The sequence below is a fragment of the Schistocerca serialis genome, chromosome 2 (assembly GCF_023864345.2).
Source record: "Schistocerca serialis cubense isolate TAMUIC-IGC-003099 chromosome 2, iqSchSeri2.2, whole genome shotgun sequence".
In the NCBI taxonomy this organism is placed as follows: domain Eukaryota; kingdom Metazoa; phylum Arthropoda; class Insecta; order Orthoptera; family Acrididae; genus Schistocerca; species Schistocerca serialis.
In genome coordinates this window covers 914,797,481-914,815,661 of record NC_064639.1, presented here as the reverse complement: position 1 = coordinate 914,815,661, position 18,181 = coordinate 914,797,481, and the positions used below count along the sequence as shown (strand labels likewise).

At 44.2% G+C, this 18,181-nt stretch overlaps 1 protein-coding gene across 1 annotated transcript in view; it reads right to left on the bottom strand.

Annotated features, from left to right (window-relative positions):
* LOC126456513 (probable G-protein coupled receptor 179) overlaps positions 1-18,181 on the bottom strand; it is a 1,523,402-nt gene that overhangs the window by 246,317 nt on the left and 1,258,904 nt on the right. The gene's annotated exons all lie outside the window — the stretch shown is intronic.

Sequence of the window (18,181 nt, the reverse complement as noted above, 5' to 3'; positions counted from 1 at the left end):
GACGTAGCTATCCTGACTGAAGGTGAAGAATAATTACAAGACCTGTTGAGTGGAACGACCAGTCTTAAGAGTACAAAATATGGCTTGAGAGTAAATCGAAGAATCATGAAAGTAATGACAAGTAGGAGAAATGAGAACATCATAACTAGTGATCACGAAATGGATGAAGTTAAAGAATTCTGCTACCTAGGCAGCAAAGTATCCCATGACGGACGGAGCAAGGTGGCCTTAAAAAGCAGTCTAGCACTGGTAAAACGGTCATTCCTGACTAAGAGAAATCTACTAGTATCAGACATAGGCCTTAATAAGAGGAAGAATTTTCTGAGAATGTACGTTGTATTTTTATGCAATGCACCAACAAAACCTAACACGGACTTAATATTTTCTCTCTGTTATTTCTCTACATTTTTCCTGTTACATTTTACAAATGTACACACACACACACACTCAAACTGAGCAACATTCACTGCAGACTCCTAAATCGTTTGGTTATAATGTTATGCGCAATAAATATTTGTGTACCAAAAGTGAGTGAGCATGCTGTCCGCCATTACACAGTGCGTGCGCTAGTCAAACAATCTGTGAACTCATCTCGTTGGCTGAGAGCTGCAGCAAGCGACCTGTTCAAAGTTGACAGCTGCTAATTCCGTATTTTACTGTTTTGTTACCATATGTACGCGATTTGTTGATATTTACATGGTCACTGTTTCCTCGTCAGATAATGGATTTGTGGGTAAATAAAATCGTATTAGCGTTCAATACTAGTTTTGTGTACCAATCTTGATATGTTTCGCCTGGAATTTGCCCAGTTTTGACTGTCATAGTGTTCTGTGAGGAATCACACCTCGGACGGTGGCTTGTGGGCTGTAGAAACAGTTGAAAATGATTGAAATGAGAAACGCGGACAATTATTTTCTGAAAAAGATCATCACAGATGACGAGAATTGGTGTTATCGATACGAAGGTACTACAAAACGACAGAGTTCAGACATTCATGTGAGGGGCCAGAGCTTTGACGACTTAACCGAAATTCAAGCCCACGTTACGCGCGAGTCCAACAACATCCCAAAGAAGAACTTTTATAGTAGTTTCATGCGGTTGAACGAACGTTCTGCACGTTGTTCTGAATGAACTGAAGTGAGTGAGAGGTGGGGGGAGACGATTTAGAACACTTGAAGCTTTAAAACGAGCATCCTATCTTTACTCTACTTTTCATTAATCCAATCTCGAAACCTTTTTAAACGTCCGCACGTCAAGTGGATGTTTTCACAAGAAGAGGTGATCTGTCGTTGGACGCCTTTAAAAATGACTGGGAATGACAGAAGAAAGGGATGAGAATTCTCAGTACATATTATGCACTCGCTAAACCGAATGGTGCTGCAAATTTGCTATTAAACAATATTACCGTACCATGCAGAAAGAATTTAAAGATCGTGGGAAGCACTTAACGCAAAATTTACAGCCGTGCAGCATGTGAAGATGTTGGTGGTATGAACTGAAAAATTTGTGAAGTCGCATGCATTATCCCACTATGAGTTGCAACTCCTTTCGATGGAAATGAACGACGAATATGGAGTTGGTTAAGTCAAGGAGAAAATCTGGAACGCTTTTTTTCGATTTAGAACTCACTACTGCTGAATTTATGAAGGAAAAAAGGAGGGCAGAAACGAAAACTATAACATCCGGATTGGACTGTAGACCGCGCATTTTAATTTGATAATTAATTTGCAATTTTAATTTGATAATTAAAAGTTGTGTGGCCTCATGACCACGAAACAAACAAAACTTATCCGAATGTAAGGAAAAATGTGCTGTCAAGCACATTGCCCACAGAAAGACGCTGAAAGGTAAGGAACAACTTATTTCAGGTCTAATGAAGAAATATAAAAGGAAGTCGTATGCAGTAAGACTGCACTGCTGATTAAATGCCGTGCGTTCACGCTCCAATAGCGTGGCGCGGCGGCTAGGACACGGACTGTGAGACGAAACCTTGGCCGTCCCTGTTGTAAGTACACACTATTCCCGTACAGGTATTAATATAAATTGTAAAATCTAGGCATGTGACTTCGTGTGTCCGATTTTCTGTGCTGGACAGAGCGGGTACCGTGATCGGCAGGCGCTGCTTTTGCCAGATCAAAGACACCACAGATCCTCGAAAATGGCCACCATCGGGATCACGACATTGGCGCAGATGGCTTTGTGAGAGCAGCAAGGAGGCCTGACAGTTCTCCGAAGGGACTGAGCCGTACAATGTCGGTAGGTCGCGTTATGTCTTCCATGGGCAATCTTTCTTTGCCTCTAGCTGAGGGTGTGGCGCTTTTAACGTGGCAGAGTGAGTCAGATAGCACCCGCCAGGGTAGCCGAGCTTCCTGGACTCGTGTAGGCACGCCGGGCCGGACCGAATCCGCACGGCCGATTAACGACGAGATCCGGTGTGCCGGCAAGCCTGGATGTGGTTTTTAGGCGGTTTTCCACATACCGCTAGGTGAATACCGGGCTGGTCCCCACGTTCCGCCACAGTTACACGCGTCGCAGACATCTGAAATACGACCGCACTATTTCACGATTTTCACTTGACGCAGGCAATTGGGGTACACCGATTCCGTCCTGGGGGGGTATGGGGTGGTGGCAGGAAGGTTATCCAGCCATCCCTAACACTAACATTGCCAAATCCGTTGTAACCACGCCGACCCTGCGATCGCTGCGGGACTATGGCGTAAGGAAGCAAGAAAGTGAGTCGGACAGTGGCAGGTAGCGTAGCAGGAAGGGCTCTTCAAGCACTGCGTGTTGTGGTTTGGGCCGCGCAGTTTCTCTGTCGAACGACGGGACTTCGGTATTTCTCTCGGGACTCCGTGTCCGAGAATAAGTTTTCATAATGGCGACTCCGGAGGATGTGAGGCAGCAGGAGCTATTCCTACTGTGGCGCTTTGGTTAAGGTGGAAGCATACTGTCTTTAAAACTATAGCAAGGTACTTTACGTGAATTTGAGGACTTAACTGCCTTCACGGCTATTAGTACTCTAAAAATACCTGCTCAGTCTTCCTCCTCGCTCAAGCCCCGTCGTGGGCACGTGGAGTGCGAGTTCAACAGCCCTACACGTGTTTGAACCAACTGCTTATTATACTAGCGTAAGTTTGTGATTTTCTGTAATGAAGACATACTGTGCTTTTACGTTCTTGTATATGATAGATTTGTGGACTTTGGTTTAAGTTACTTCATTTGTTGCCGTGATTGGTTATAACGCTTGTTAGTTAACTTGCCAATTTTGGGAGGAAACGATTAATGACAATTACTTGATGTTCAAGGTGCTGACGGCTAATGTAATTGAAGCTCTTTGTCAACCGTATGCATCCATCAAAATCTTGTTGATTTTTCACACAGCGTGGCGGCCGCTTGCTACCGTTATGCCACTGAGCGGTGTTTTCATTTCATTTCTTTTCTTTTCTTTTTTTTTTGCTGTTCATACTAAAGGGGTTGGTTTCTGCCCCTTTATTGGTACGTGGGAGTGTAATTACGCTCGTAGTCATATTGTATTCATTTCCATGATTGATGGGTTAAAGATCATTCATGATTTGACTGTTTACTGAATTTAAAGATCATTTTTCTTGGCAGATAATGTTTGCAGTTACTAGCACCATGCGCAGAATTAACGCGATTATCCGGGGGTGTCTTATTTACGCTGAGTAATTACTTGGGTAAAGCTGGCTGGATTCAGAGGTCACAGATTGCGCTGTCTCTTGATCAACAATAGTCACGCTGCCAAAAAACTGCTTGACGCAACGTTGTACCTGTTTTGTTTCATTTTAAAATTACGTATTTTTAGAAATGTGTTCTTTTGGGGGTTGAATGTAAATTATCATTGTTTCACCAAGTTTTCATTTCTTAGGGCAGCAGTGTTCTGGAACATTCCGTGATATCAAGCATTTGTAGATCGGTAAACAGACTATCAGAAAATACAAGGTGAATTGCCAAATTGTTTGTGACAAAAATTCTTCTTGTTGTAGCTATCGTTTTGAAGTTTAGATACTGTATTAAATTTTTGAATCGTTCTCCTGTCACACAAGCTTGTACTAAAAAACTTTCTGTGCCCTAATAATTACATCGTACCTTATTATAGGAATTGAAACTTAGTGATAGGCGGTTAATTCTCAAGCAACTGCAGCAAATTTCTTTGCCTCTGCGATGTGAGTTTTTGAAAGTATTTGCTTCCATAAGTGTGATAGTTAAGTGCAAAGCTCATTTGTTGTCTTTGAACATAGATATTTTCCTAACCACATGCAACATTTTGGGTTTCCTATGTTTTCAACAATGTAACGTGGTTCTGTGTGACAATGAATTAAAGTCTTATTTGAATGCAAGGTAAACACTACAGCACATGTTCAGGAATGTGCACATCAATGAAAGTGGATCACCTTTGACACTTAATGTCATTATTGCTGTTAATGTATTTTTAATTAAGTAAGTAGGATGTTTGGTTACTTAGTTAGCTAGTCAGATGATATTTTTGATAATTAAAAGTTGTGTGGCCTCATGACCACGAAACAAACAAAACTTATCCGAATCTAAGGAAAAAATTAGTATATGGGTCAACATTTGTAAAACTCTAATTCCTCTTTCTCAGAACCCATCCTATGGGGAGAGAGGGAGACTTTTAGTTTTAGTGAATCAAAATTTACGAGGATCAAACTACCGAGGATCAAAACAAATGTTTAAGACAAAATGTACGTAGTTTCCAATGTAGAACCTGATTCTGCAATAAAAAACAGGGGTTCCCATTTGAAATTTTAAAGTTGCCTCCCGCCCACCCCCCAGGGGGCTGGGGAGGCGGGCTAATTTTAGCACCAGCAGATGTCCCCCTCGAAAACAATGAACTTTCGATTCTACACATTTTTTCCTGTGAAGCTTATTTTTCGAGTTATTCTGGTTTGCCAACTTAAAATTTACACCCTGTATGTCTCATAGTAACTCTATTCAGAAAATTCTCACAGCTGCAGCAGAAACATAAATGTCTTAAATTTTGCAAGCAGAAACAAGTTTCAACACCATTACCAACTACTAAAACACGATACCTCTCCGGTTTCTTCTTCACGAAGCCCACATGAGAAATCAAATCCACCGAGTGAGCGCGACAAGTTGAACTTTGAATGCTACGTGAGCACTGCTTAAGAAGCTCGAGATAATCACAGTGCGGCCATCCCACCCCCCCCCCCCCCCCACCTCCTCTGTGTACTCGTGCTATTACGTTTTGCTATGAGCAGGCCGAGCGGTTCTAAGGCCCTTCAGTCCGGAACCTTACCGGAACCGCACTGCTGCTACGGTCGCAGGTTCGAATCTTGCCTTGGGCATGGATGTGTGTGATGTCCTTAGGTTAGTTAAGTTTAAGTAGTTCTAAGTATAGGGGACTGATGACCTCAGATGTTAAGTCCCATAGTGGATGTCCTTAGGTTAGTTAGGTTTAAGTAGTTCTAAGTATAGGGGACTGATGACCTCAGATGTTAAGTCCCATAGTGCTTAGAGCCATTTCAACAATTTGGAACTATTAGCAAATATTAGACACTTGTGTTCTTGTCCCCTTCACACTTTATCGTGAGATACTATTTCTCTCATCTGCAGGTACGCATTAATTATTGTCGTACAAGGTGATTATAATCAAAGTGCAGCCGCTCGTAGACGTCCTGTGTGGGTTGTTTTCAGTGCCTGGCAGCGAAACGTGTTAGAAAGGACAATGCGTTAATGCAGACACGATTTACGCTGGGAAGAAATTAGTTCCAGTTTTGGGTACAAGGTGCAAATCTGGCGCTGTGAACGTAAGAAAGACGGATAGAAATGTTTCCATATTTAATGGATTAAGAACAGGACGTAGACGGGAAAGGTCTAACAAAGTACGAAAGGCAGAATGTTGATTTTGTTTTTAACCGCCACTTCGGTAATTTGTTCAACATGAGCACCGTAGACGTTGACGAGATGCGTACAGCATCAGATTTGCACCTATTGGCCAAACTTGGAACAATTTTTTTTTACAGCGTAAAGAGGTTCCGCATTAATGCATTCAGATATCTACCAAGTCTCGCTGCCATATGGTAATTGCATTCCACACTGGATTTCTGTGAGTAGCTGCACATTAATTATAGTCATCCTTTGGTTCTGTAATTATCTGTGCTCTGTGATTTTCTGGCGTATTATTTGGCATGCACAGTGTTTCCTAGCTATTTCTGATACACAGCTACTGTGTGGGATTCTCTAGCAGACGGAGGACTAGCCGTATTCAAGAAAGGGTTAACATCATTCTTGACAAAAGTATTTATTGAACAACGTATGCTTGAAAGATCAATCAAACCGATTAAGAAAAAATCACTTGTAATTCCTCTCTCTCAAACGCCACCCTGTGGGGAGAAAGGGTGAGTTTTAGTTTTAGCGAATCAAAATTTACGAAGTAAATAAGTGTTTTTCATTCATCTGTAACCATTTTCCACGCAAAAATGAGAAAATGGATTTTCTTGAATTACAGCGGCAACTACCAAGAATCAAAACAAATGTTTAAGACAAAGTGTACGTAGTTTTTTATGTAGAATCTGATTCTGCAATAAAAAATGGGGGTCCCCATTTGAAATTTTAAAGTGGCCTCCCGTCGCACCCCCCAGCGGGCTGTCCTCTCGAAAATAATCTACTCTGGATTCTTCACATCTTTTCGTGTGAAGCTTATTTTTGGATTTATTCTGGTTTGTCAACTTCGAATGTACACCCTGCATATTAAAAGCAGAAGCGTATTAGATATGCTAACATTTATAGTGCTAAGCCGATGGATTTATGATGACATTAGTAATACGAATGCAGTAAACTTTAACGTAAGCTATTACATGCTTTACTGGAGTGCTCACACTCCCGGCGACACTGTAATAATGCAATTCTTAATGTGTCACATTTTCGACTAACTTCCTCTCGCTGCGTCTAAAATGTCCAACATGTTGTCGACCACTCGTCTTTTCACAGTCCCTCAGTCACTTTCCACAGATGCTTACGAAAGTAGCGTCCAGATTCGCCGTTTCCTAAATGGTCGTTCCCAGCCAGTGGGCCATAACAATCTTCCCTTTGTCAGAGTCAATTGGGTTAGCGGCTCTTCCCATTTGTGGCCCGTATAGTAGCTATAGTGGTTCCCCATTCGTTAGTTCTGCGCTTGTACAGGGTGAACAAAAATTCGCGCTCTCATACTCCACAGTGTGATTCCTTTTATACTAACAGTACAAAAATGTCCCTTACAAACTTTCGTCCCGTGCATGTTTTCAGTAGAAAATGGATGGCACAAAAGGCAATCTGGCAACACAACCATCATATTTAAAAAGAGTTGTGTGTACGGTGTACCGGTGGTGCCTATTTACTGCAGTGAGTAAAGTTTTGCGTTACAGTACTCGAGTTTGAGAGATATATTCGCTTAGTCTCCTTCCGCCGCCGAGCAGTGTCAGCAGTGCACAAGTAGCAGCATTACTGCATTTACTAGGCAATCTTGTATTTTAATAACCGTTTAAATTTTGTCGATTTGTTTGCGCTCTCTGTAGATTAGTTCAGACGTTCTTTGCAAAACAGTTTTTAGCATGGATAGGGACTGCAACTGCTGTGTTCGGATGCAGGCTGAGTTGGCATCCCTTCGCTCCCAGCTTCAGGCAGTGTTGGCTTCGGTCACACAGCTTGAGTCTGTTGCCAATGGGCATCACTGTGGGGGTCCGGATGGGGGTTTGTCGGGGACGGCCCGCTCGTCCCACGCATCCCCTGATCGGACTACGACTGAGGTTGCCCGGGATACTGCCCGCATTGAGGCTGATCCCTCACCTGTGGTAGAGTAGGAGGTCGTTTCAAGGTGTGGCAGGGGGCGAAAGACATTCCGGAGGGCTGAACGGAAAGCCTCTCCAGTTTGTCTGACGAACTGGTTTCAGGCTCTGTCTCAGGCTGATACTGATCTTCGGCCTGACATGGCTGCTTGTCCTGTTCCAGAGGTTGCCCCTCAGTCTGCAAGATCCGGGCAGTCGCAGAGGGTGGGCTTACTGGTAGTTGGGAGCTCCAACGTCAGGTGCGTAATGGGGCCCCTTAGGGAAATGGCAGCAAGAGAGGGGAAGAAAACCAATGTGCACTCCGTGTGCATACCGGGGGGAGTCATTCCAGACGTGGAAAGGGTCCTTCCGGATGCCATGAAGGGTACAGGGTGCACCCATCTGCAGGTGGTCGCTCATGTCGGCACCAATGATGTGTGTCGCTATGGATCGGAGGAAATCCTCTCTGGCTTCCGGCGGCTATCTGATTTGGTGAAGACTGCCAGTCTCGCTAGCGGGATGAAAGCAGAGCTCACCATCTGCAGCATCGTCGACAGGACTGACTGCGGACCTTTGGTACAGAGCCGAGTGGAGGGTCTGAATCAGAGGCTGAGACGGTTCTGCGACCGTGTGGGCTGCAGATTCCTCGACTTGCGCCATAGGGTGGTGGGGTTTCGGGTTCCGCTGGATAGGTCAGGAGTCCACTACACGCAACGAGCGGCTACACGGGTAGCAGGGGTTGTGTGGCGTGGGCTGGGCGGTTTTTTACGTTAGATGGCCTTGGGCAAGTACAGAAAGGGCAACAGCCTCAACGGGTGCGGGGCAAAGTCAGGACATGCGGGGACCAAGCAGCAATCGGTATTGTAATTGTCAACTGTCGAAGCTGCGTTGGTAAAGTACCGGAACTTCAAGCGCTGATAGAAAGCACCGAAGCTGAAATCGTTATAGGTACAGAAAGCTGGCTTAAGCCAGAGATAAATTCTGCCGAAATTTTTACAAAGGTACAGACGGTGTTTAGAAAGGATAGATTGCATGCAACCGGTGGTGGAGTGTTCATCGCTGTTAGTAGTAGTTTATCCTGTAGTGAAGTAGAAGTGGATAGTTCCTGTGAATTATTATGGGTGGAGGTTACACTAAACAACCGAACTAGGTTAATAATTGGCTCCTTTTACCGACCTCCCGACTCAGCAGCATTAGTGGCAGAACAACTGAGAGAAAATTTGGAATACATTTCACGTAAATTTTCTCAGCATGTTATAGTCTTAGGTGGAGATTTCAATTTACCAGATATAGACTGGGACACTCAGATGTTTAGGACGGGTGGTAGGGACAGAGCATCGAGTGACATTATACTGAGAGCACTATCCGAAAATTACCTCGAGCAATTAAACAGAGAACCGACTCGTGGAGATAACATATTGGACCTACTGATAACAAACAGACCCGAACTTTTCGACTCTGTATGTACAGAACAGGGAATCAGTGATCATAAGGCCGTTGCAGCATCCCTGAATATGGAAGTTAATAGGAATATAAAAAAAGGGAGGAAGGTTTTTCTGTTTAGCAAGAGTAATAGAAGGCAGATTTCAGACTACCTAACAGATCAAAACGAAAATTTCTGTTCCGACACTGACAATGTTGAGTGTTTATGGAAAAAGTTCAAGGCAATCGTAAAATGCGTTTTAGACAGGTACGTGCCGAGTAAAACTGTGAGGGACGGGAAAAACCCACCGTGGTACAACAACAAAGTTAGGAAACTACTGCGAAAGCAAAGAGAGCTCCACTCCAAGTTTAAACGCAGCCAAAACCTCTCAGACAAACAGAAGCTAAACGATGTCAAAGTTAGCGTAAGGAGGGCTATGCGTGAAGCGTTCATTGAATTCGAAAGTAAAATTCTATGTACCGACTTGACAGAAAATCCAAGGAAGTTCTGGTCTTACGTTAAATCAGTAAGTGGCTCGAAACAGCATATCCAGACACTACGGGATGATGATGGCATTGAAACAGAGGATGACACGCGTAAAGCTGAAATACTAAACACCTTTTTCCAAAGCTGTTTCACAGAGGAAGACCGCACTGCAGTTCCTTCTCTAAATCCTCGCAGAAACGAAAAAATGGCTGACATCGAAATAAGTGTCCAAGGAATAGGAAAGCAACTGGAATCACTCAATAGAGGAAAGTCCACTGGACCTGACGGGATACCAATTCGATTCTACACAGAGTACGCGAAAGAACTTGCCCCCCTTCTAACAGCCGTGTACCGCAAGTCTCTAGAGGAATGGAGGGTTCCAAATGATTGGAAAAGAGCACAGATAGTCCCAGTCTTCAAGAAGGGTCGTCGAGCAGATGCGTCGATCTGTTGTAGAATTTTAGAACATGTTTTTTGCTCGCGTATCATGTCATTTCTGGAAACCCAGAATCTAATATGTAGGAATCAACATGGATTCCGGAAACAGCGATCGTGTGAGACCCAACTCGCCTTATTTGTTCATGAGACCCAGAAAATATTAGATACAGGCTCCCAGGTAGATGCTATTTTTCTTGACTTCCGGAAGGCGTTCGATACAGTTCCGCACTGTCGCCTGATAAACAAAGTAAGAGCCTACGGAATATCAGACCAGCTGTGCGGCTGGATTGAAGAGTTTTTAGCAAACAGAACACAGCATGTTGTTATCAATGGAGAGACGTCTACAGACGTTAAAGTAACCTCTGGCGTGCCACAGGGGAGTGTTATGGGACCATTGCTTTTCACAATATATATAAATGACTTAGTAGATAGTGTCGGAAGTTCCATGCGGCTTTTCGCGGATGATGCTGTAGTATACAGAGAAGTTGCTGCATTAGAAAATTGTAGCGAAATACAGGAAGATCTGCAGCGGATAGGCACTTGGTGCAGGGAGTGGCAACTGACCCTTAACATAGACAAATGTAATGTATTGCGAATACATAGAAAGAAGGATCCTTTATTGTATGATTATATGATAGCGGAACAAACACTGGTAGCAGTTACTTCTGTAAAATATCTGGGAGTATGCATACGGAACGATTTGAAGTGGAATGATCATATAAAATTAATTGTTGGTAAGGCGGGTACCAGGTTGAGATTCATTGGGAGAGTGCTTAGAAAATGTAGTCCATCAACAAAGGAGGTGGCTTACAAAACACTCGTTCGACCTATACTTGAGTATTGCTCATCAGTGTGGGATCCGTACCAGGTCGGGTTGACGGAGGAGATAGAGAAGATCCAAAGAAGAGCGGCGCGTTTTGTCACCGGGTTATTTGGTAACCGTGATAGCGTTACGGAGATGTTTAATAAACTCAAGTGGCAGACTCTGCAAGAGAGGCGCTCTGCATCGCGGTGTAGCTTGCTCGCCAGGTTTCGAGAGGGTGCGTTTCTGGATGAGGTGTCGAATATATTGCTTCCCCCTACTTATACTTCCCGAGAAGATCACGAATGTAAAATTAGAGAGATTAGAGCGCGCACGGAGGCTTTCAGACAGTCGTTCTTCTCGCGAACCATACGCGACTGGAACAGGAAAGGGAGGTAATGACAGTGGCACGTAAAGTGCCCTCCGCCACACGCCGCTGGTTGGCTTGCGGAGTATCAATGTAGATGTAGATGTAGATGTAGACTAGGTTTCATTTGCTTATTTTCTGATTGTAATCTGCACAATAAAGCTGTACAATACACTGTATCTTAAACGATGCATATCCTAAAGACACAGATTTTTAACTGGCGGTATAACAATTATTCATCAGGTATGTCAGAAATATTCTTGAAAAGTAATAACCAGTTAAAATTAATTACTTGTCAAAGAGCAGATATAATTACAAAACTTATGAACGTGAAGATACAAACCTTATTCAGTAAGAGTGACCACTAGCCTAAAAGCTGAAAGACATAGGCATAACCAGTCGTTACACGATGACAGAATTACGTAATTGCCCGTGAAGCGGATTGGTAGACCTCTTTGCGATATCATGTCCTAAAGAAATGAAATAGACAGTGTTATGCAGTAGCCAAGGGCCGGCAACACATCTAACATGACACAGGACCGAGGTTGCCTATGCCCAAAGGCGTAAGCAATGGTAAACATCGGCTGTTTTGGAAACAGACATTCCGTGTACCACTTCCTGCAGAGGGAGTTCGAGATGGCCTGCAAGAAGTATTACTACACCAACATCTGATTGGCTGACCAATACTATTTAAAGGCTATAACCAGCACCGGACATCCGCTAACTCCGAATACCGACCTCAAGGACGTCTCCACGGAAAACTACGTCTTCGACATCGGAATAATACATGGAATTAAGTGTATGTGTGTTACAACGGACTCAGGAGGGAAACTTAGAAGTTATCTTTTGTTGCCTCTAGTAGGCAATTATTACTGGCTTTGTGATTGTGACTTTTCGTTATTATTCAGACATTTCAATGTTGACTCACGTCAATAAAAGTTGTCATAAAAACGTTCGAATTGTCAGTTACAACACAACTGGCGACGAGGATGGGATCCTCGGTCTTGTGTCGTGTTAGATGTGTTGCCGGCCCGAAGGGGCTACCTTGGTGGCGGCGTTACAGACAGTAAAGTCGTAAGCATGATAATTCGTACTAATCGACTCAAGTAATGACATGAAGGTATAGTTGAACCTGGGTTCGAATGTCGGGGACGAAATAGTGCGCAGCATTACACTTAGGAGGCATGGAGGCCTGATTTTGATTACTGATGGGAACCTCGTAGGCTATAACAAGCAAGAATAGAGGTGCAATCGGATTTTTTCCGGAAGGGAAGGAAAATAAAACAATTTCTCGGGAAATATAGGAGAGTGTGCTGCTGGAAGATATCGGAGTAAGTAGTGAAAGTCAAAATACGTCTTTAAAATTGGAGTAATAAAATAAACAACTGTGCTGTTATTTCTGTGTTAGCGTTAAATAATTTCACTTTTTTTGCATAAGTCCTGCTATAACTGCTGTACAACAGTTAAGAATCGCTCAGTCTATTAAATAAAATAAAAGTTACATCTAGACCTGAAATCGAATTGTGAAAATCGAGTAGTCTAATGCACAACTCCATCCACTGTACTAATTGCACTGTACACCAAAACAGCGTTGAATGAGTTGTTTGTTGTAAATGTGATTACGTGTTGCCTAACTGGTCTTATCTGACGACTCGTTTTCTGTTGAAAATGTTCACTGGACGAACAGTTAGTAGCCTTCGCAAGAAATCGCGCTGTAGATACCAAACGAGCAAATTTTGGTGGTCCCCCTAGTCTCTATGTTTCTTATCGCATTCAGTCTCGCTATGGGCAGTGGCCATAAAGTTTTGACTCATCGTTATGTTTGAGATCATTATATAAAAGAAACCTCACATTAAACAGTCGGTTAAAGATTTGTGATATTAGATGAACTTGATCGGTGTTATGTATGAGGCGGAACTATGGGCCTCATGGAAAAAGGGTGACCAGGCTGAGTCACGCAATTTCGTATGACAGCAGCAACACTGTCGAGGTTATCCTATACACCCTGACTGTCAATTCGTAAATAAAGCTGGTAATTCGACCTGTTGTGCTCCCATTCATGAACAACGCTCCAGAGGGTATTTTACTACAGGACTACAGGACAACGCTCGCCCAAATACCGCTGTTGGAACCCAATACGCTCCACAGAGTGTCGACATGTTTCCTTGGCCTGATCAGTCTCCAGATGTGTTCCCTATAGAGCATGTGTGGGCATTAGACAAATGTATTCCCTATATTCCATTACTCTACAGTAATTATTTTTTGGCGTTGCGATTTTTTACGTCAGTATAAGTTCGCGCGACGCGACGCTTATCGGTGCGACACTCGTTCCCACTGAGGCGATAGGATACGCGACGCGACCTGTGTTACTACAAACAAGACAGCACGAATCCCGTTTCTGGCTAAGTTGCAATTACGAGCTCTTTTGAAGTTATTGTGACTTTATCAGTATTTAAAGCTCAAACAACCGAAAAAGAGAAGGAACTACTAAGTGCACCCATACAACGCTATTAATATCAAACATACACTGACGAGCCAAAGCGTACCATGTTTGACCGTCTTTAGAACGAAATACATCACTGATTCTGTTTGTAGGTTTGTGGAGGTACGTGGAATTATACGTCTACTCACAACTAATGTAATTCGCTTAAATAACGGCCGCTGATTTGCGTACGCAGTGATGGCGCCCAATAGCGAGCCAGATGAGCCAGTTATGTCGCCGAGACATCACAATCAGTTCCCTATAAGGCTCCTCAAAAATACTGTAGCACGGTTCTGGCTCCGAGGCACGGCATATTATTACGATAATTAAGAAGCAGCCTTGATCTCATGTTTCTTTTAATCGAAGTGACCGGTTTCAATCCTTAAGGATCATCTTCAGACTCCAGAACGGCAGATGGACTTCCATGGAGCAGGCTGCGCCGATCCACGACGCTGAACTGACTGCGAATGTATTCAAAAATTTTATATTATACTGCTGAAAGATGTCATCTTCGTCGGAGAAGACGTTAAGCATGAAGCGATGGAGGTAGTTCGTATCTGTCAGCCTCTCTTCGACTGCTACATTAGCACGCACAGGAGAATATCTCCCGTAGCGTAATATTGCTTCTACCGGCCTGCGTCCGTGGCGTGCTGCACCCGTGTCCACTGCAGTCGTAATTGGCGATGTCGTTGGGTCAACAAGTGAACACGTAGGAGTGCTTTGCTGTGGAGCTCAGTGTTCAACAATGTCTGGTGAATGGTGTGCTCGAAACACTTGTGCGTGCACCAGCATTGTGCTCTTTCGCCAGAGATGCCACAGATCACCATCTATCCTATTTTGCAGAGTAGACAAGCCTCCGTACCCCACATTCTGTGAAGAGTAGTGGACATCCAATAATTTAGCGCCTAGTGCTAGTTTCACTGTCCTATCTCTTTCAGTACATGTTCACAACAGAAGCACGAGGAAATTTGACCAGCTTCGCCATTTTCGAGACACTTGTTCACAATCTCTGAATAATAATAGTAATAATATGTCCTTTGTCGAAGCCGCTTATCTCAATGGATTTTCCCATTTGGAGATCATGTCTTCTATAGGATGATTCCTCATCCATGTCTGCTCCCCTTACATGCTTTTGTTACCACGTTATTTGCCCACAATGCCTCCAGGCAGCATCCCACGTCGCGGTGGATAGTGTCATTATGTTTTGGCTCATCAGCGTAATTCGGTTCAGTCTCTCGTGAGCTCTCTCAAACACCGATACAAATTCCACGAATATTACAGAAACAGTCCAGACAGTTTCCACTTTTCAGAGCAAGCAGTATCATCTACTTTGATAAACCAAGACAAATTTTCGTCTTGCAATGTCTCCCCCTGATAACCTACTCATTACAATACGGTAAGTTGTCGAATGTGATTAAATTACATTAAAATAGCTACCATGGAGAGTTTATTTTAGTAAGAGCACATAGTGTGGTACTTTATTTAGTGTAGTACATGTAAACGAAGATAATGAGGTAAAAACGATGGCACAAAGTCCGCAGCACTTTCTTATCTGTTTCTTTGATTTCCGAGGCTTTGTGTCAAGCTCGTCACATCTGCCAAACTTAGTATCCGCGGCGCTGTACTTTATCACAGTAGCTATAGGCAATAACGAAAAGAAAATCAGTTCATTGTCGAGCTGTGATTTGCGGCTTTAAGATGCGGAAAAACAATTTCTTTCTTTTTTACCAAATAGTTTCCTCAAAATCGAATGAGAACAATTGTGTAGTGGAGAACACGAGTGAATCTCAAGAGAGTGTTTTTTAATTGTTTAACGCGAAAAGTAAAATTTTTCCTCAGGAAATAACTACAGAGACGGATGTAGTTTTTCTCCATCTACATAAAACAAATTTTTTTAGGCAAATCGGATGACTTGAAATTTCGCTCCCCGCGTATCGTAGCATACGGGTTTCTTGGAGCAATGGGCACTATCTGTTGCGTCGGGCGATACGACAGAGATTATGTATGGGTGTCGCATCGCTGTCGTCACTGTGTGATGAACCAGTTGAGTCGCTTCCATTATATTTCCACACGCTCCGCCGATGAGGGTTGCTTCTGCATCATAACGCCAAAGTGTTAACAGCAGCTCAGACAATACATACAGATTGTGGCGTCACCGTAAGGCACCACACTTGCTAGGTTGTAGGCTTCAAATCGGCCGCGGTCCGTCCGTACACATCGGACCCGCGAGTCGCCACTGTCGACGCTAGCAGACCGAGCGCCGCCACTCCGCTGGACTTAAGAGACAAGCTAGCGCATTGGCCAGTTCTCTACAGCCGATTTTAGTAGGAATGGTTCACTTGTTACAGCTTCAGAGGTCTCATTTGCATAGACGCTAGCCTTCAGCTAAGTCAGTAGCTACGACGTAGCCAGGCGCCACATACAGTTTATGCATTGACAATTGCTCTATATGTGTGAAACAATCAGAATTGTAAAGAAGTATCCGCCGTTCAGTCTCTAACTGCACTTGTAAATATTATTGTACAAAGTCAAGATCGACGTTCACCGCTGATGCTGAATTAAGGCTAAGTATTTTATTGTACTGCTGTCTACTAACTTTCTAATCACCTAAGATGTTCCAGATACATCCCGTCAAGTATAGTTCATTGATCCTCACGTCAGCCTACGTGATCAACGCATGCAAGTAATGGTCACACCTCGTGATCAGACTAAGAGTCAAATTGCACCCCAGACCATAACTCCAGGTGTACGTCATTGTACGCCCGTACGCAAACAGGTAAGATGCAGGCCTTCAGCTGGTCTCCTTCTAAACGGTACACGGCCAACACTGGCACCGAGGTAGAACCAGATTTCCATCAGAAAACACAAAAACACAACAGGTCACCAGCCCAGCCTCCAATGAACTCTAGCTTGAGACCACTGAAGTCGCAAATTGTGGCGATTTTGGGTCAGTGCGAGCCGTGTTGCGGCTCGCGTTGGTGCTGTTGGTAGGTTGGCATTGTGTAATAGGGATAGTGGCGTCTAATTTTCTTCTCGTGTTTACCGGCTCCACTACATTTGCTAGCGTGGTCTGTTCACGAGAGGCAGCAACAACGGTTATCGATATCTAGTATGGTGGTACTATCTATGGAGGGACGTCAAGTGTTTTCCGGATCGGTGTCTGTCGAGGAGTTGGGACGGAGCAGGAGTGAGGTCCAGCAGCGCTAGGCCATGCCGGGACCGCTGGCGGCACGCAGGCATTGCCGGATCGAGGGGCTGTAGTTGTGAGGGCCACAACCTCTTTGTCCACTGGGCCCAGGACGTTTTAATCGAGTGAACATTAACCCAGTAGTGAAACCTCATCTATATTGAGATCACGCCGTTTGAAACTTCCTGGAAGATTAAAACTGTGTGCCCGACCGAGACTCGAACTCGGGTCCTTTGCCTTTGGCGAGCAAGTGCTCTACCATCTGAGCTACCGAAGCACGACTCACGCCCGGCCCTCACAGCTTTACTTCTGCCAGTATCTCGTCTCCTACCTTCCAAACTTTACAGAAGTTCTCCTGCGAAACTTGCAGAACTAGCACTCCTGAAAGAAAGGATACTGTAGATACAAGTAGACCACTTGCCCGCGAAAGGCAAAGGTCCCGACTTCGAGTCTCGGTCGGGCACACAGTTTTAATCTGCCAGGAAGTTTCACATCAGCGCACACTCCGCTGCAGAGTGAAAATCTCATTCTTGAAACATCCCCCAAGCTGTGGCTAAGCCATGTCTCCGCAGTATCCTTTCTTTCAGGACTGCTAGTTCTGCAAGTTTCGCAGGAGAACTGTAAAGTTTGGAAGGTAGGAGACGAGATACTGGCGGAAGTAAAGCTGTGAGGGCCGGGTGTGAGTCGTGCTTCGGTAGCTCAGACGGTAGAGCACTTGCCCGCGAAAGGCAAAGGTCCCGAGTTCGAATCTCGGTCGGGCACACAGTTTTAATCTGCCAGGAAGTTTCATATCAGCGCACACTCCGCTGCAGAGTGAAAATGTCATTCTGGATCACGCCGTTTGTTTGCGCGTTGCTGCTCGCATTGTCACTGAGACAAAGAGCAACCAGTGGAGTGTTTGGAGTTGGTGAAATTAATTAGCCTCCTCTTCTTATTATTAATCATTGAATTCCTTGTGTTATTTTTGGTGAAGTTCAACCAGCGGTATTTTTCTGCCTAGTGGCCGCTAACGCCACAGTTACCTGAACGGGTAGGTTAGCGTATTTTCGTGGCAGTGTACCTTCCGTCGCCTTGCCGTTGCTGTCCGGTAAGGCATGTACACTCCTGGAAATGGAAAAAAGAACACATTGACACCGGTGTGTCAGACCCACCATACTTGCTCCGGACACTGCGAGAGGGCTGTACAAGCAATGA